Genomic DNA, 2,774 nt, shown 5'->3' with positions numbered 1-2,774 from the left:
ATAGGGTCTTCAGGTTTTGTGGTGAAATGCACGAGGTTATAGAGGAGCTTGAGGAGACAGTTCTGATTTACATAGGGCCTGAGAGATTCATCGGACCAGGTGTGATGTGTGCATAGTGCTTGAAGAAGCTGGCCTTCCCACTCTATCTTTTGTTATGCAGATGGGGTCTCTACCTGGCCGGCGCCATGTTGCCTTCCTTTTTACTGCACACATGACAACAAAGAAAAGGGAAGACGGAACTTTCATGATGAACATGCCTGGCCCCCAGGTAGTCTTTTCCTATTGGCACAGCTGCTTGCATTTACCTATGCAAGCTTCAAGCTTGCTTATATATGTTTGCGGCTCAATTTTACAGGCTGCTCTTTATTAGAAAAGAAATGATTTGGGAGCTGCTTTTTGTTAAAAGGGAAGCCTTACGGAGGACCCTCTTACCCTCACTAACTGCCTAAATAATTTCTTTTTAGCTCCTGTATCAATGGCCTGAACTAATTTTTCAGGATTCTTTGGAATCCCCTTGATGGAGAGCGGGGTCTATTCAGTCAACTGAAGGGCTTAGAATTTTTGTTTTGGTTTACAAATTCATAAAATAAAATGTTGATGGGAGTGGAACTTCTGTTCTAAATGCCAATCCAGAACATCTCTTTAGATTTAAAATATAATTGAACACACCTCAGCAAGACAGCAGGTAGATAATTTTTGGGAAAGTGTTTATGAGGATTGGATGTAAGTGTGGTGGTCTAAAGTGTGTCATTTATCTCATGGATTGTTACCAATAGACATTCTCCTAAAACAAAGTATTCGGAAAACATGCTGTTATGTCTTTTGCCTGTCATGTCCCGAGTGCAGCTGTTGCCTTAATTATTGCTCAACTCGCAGATTTTGCAATAATGAAGACACCTGTCCATAACCAAAGGAGAAAATGACCTTTTCAAAATGACTGAATACATATATTTTTTAAAGGTAATACACAAAAACTTTGGAAAAGCAAATGAATACAAAATCAAATAATTATGTGTATGGTCTCATATCTATTTCCCTGATACTGTTTTAATACTCTTCATACCCTTGTATAAATAGATGTCTTATTCTTACACAATATGCATTTCAAAAAACTTAGGTGTTTTATGTATAGAAGGCTGCAATAATTACATATTAGTAACTAATGTCAGGTAACTTTCTGTATATGTTGGGACATAATTACACATTAAAGTGAAAATTAAAAACACTGTTTTTCAGCTCACTGAAAACAATTCAATTAAATTCTAGGGTAAGTAGAGATGTCTTGGCTCCTGATGCTTTGAAGATGATTTTGTAAGTCTTAATCATAAAATGTCTGTACAGGTTTATACTTCCAGTGGTGAAATTCGGATTAATTGAACAGCAAGGAAAAGAAGCCACTAACTTGCTAACACAGACTTCTGGAAAATCCCGTTGCTAATGAAAAGTCCACTGTGATCAGGATCCCATAGACTGAGGACCATCCTGCTAGGACTGCAAATGTGCTCTCTTACCTGACTACACTGATTCTGCTCCATCCTTTAATTACCACTTGCTAGGTTATTTTTTTATCAGGGAAAAATACAAAGTTGAAATATAAAGAGAAGTATTATAGAAAGGTAGTCATGAACTGTGTGGAATTTTATAACATGTAGTATAATAGTTTACATAACCATATTGACTTATAATTTTTTAATTGTTTTAATTATTTTAATTGTTTCAGGCAAATATACATATTGCAGAGGCACCACAAAGACTCCTTGTGAACAAACAAGAAATATAAAACCTTGAGAAATATAGAAACAAAAAATATACAAACTTGAAATCTAAAAAGAGAAGTATTATAAAAATGGCACTCTGGTAATACATTATTCACTGTTTTTGATACTTTTTTTTACCTGAAAATATCTCAAAACTGTATTTTAGCAATATACAGAAAGAGTACAGAGACTGTTTAAATGAAAACATGTGCCCACTACCCACACTGGAATGATTATATTATCTTCTTCATATACATGTATGCATGCATAGATTAAATAATATGGAGAATCAGTTTTCATCTCCTTTCTTTTCTGATGTAACTATTAAAATGTTTTTCTATGTCTAAATTTATTTCATATGTCTATTATTTCAATGAAAACATACCTGAAAATCTTTTAAGCAATGATTATACCACTACTCTATCTTAGTTGTGATGGTTTTATAGAAATTCTATTTTTAAATTTATTATTTAAACCAAGCAATGTTTATTTTTATTTTTAAAGTATGTATTTAAATTACCAATATATTTTACCTATTATCAAAGTATTTCTGTTTCTGTTATTCTACTTCCTTTTTCCAAGACAACAAATGTTTATGCAGTTTTTCTCAATGAGGGTCCAAAAATACTAAATTCTATCAGTCCTTATTTCTCTAAAAATTTCTATATTTTTCACTAAAAATTTTAACAGGTGTGTATGAAATTATATTTTCTTGTGACATCTGTTTTATGATGATAAGTTTAATGCCAATTTATCATTTGTCAGTTGTCTCTATATTATCTTTGGTAATGTTAAAGGGTTTTTTGTTCATTATTCTCAATAAATTGGAATAGGTATGGATATATTTTTATTTGTTGCTTACATTATGTTGAGTGTATTGTCATAATGAGGATTAACGTCCTTTTTGATTTTGAAACATTCTTAGCCAATATCAAGATTTTGCATATTATTCTAGTAATCTCCCTAAAATGAACCATAAACTTTTCCTTTTTTAATTTCTGAAAGCATTTGCTGGCA

The sequence above is a fragment of the Mandrillus leucophaeus genome, unplaced genomic scaffold (assembly GCF_000951045.1).
Source record: "Mandrillus leucophaeus isolate KB7577 unplaced genomic scaffold, Mleu.le_1.0 Scaffold1472, whole genome shotgun sequence".
Lineage (NCBI taxonomy): Eukaryota > Metazoa > Chordata > Mammalia > Primates > Cercopithecidae > Mandrillus > Mandrillus leucophaeus.
Note: the sequence above shows the minus strand (reverse complement) of the source record.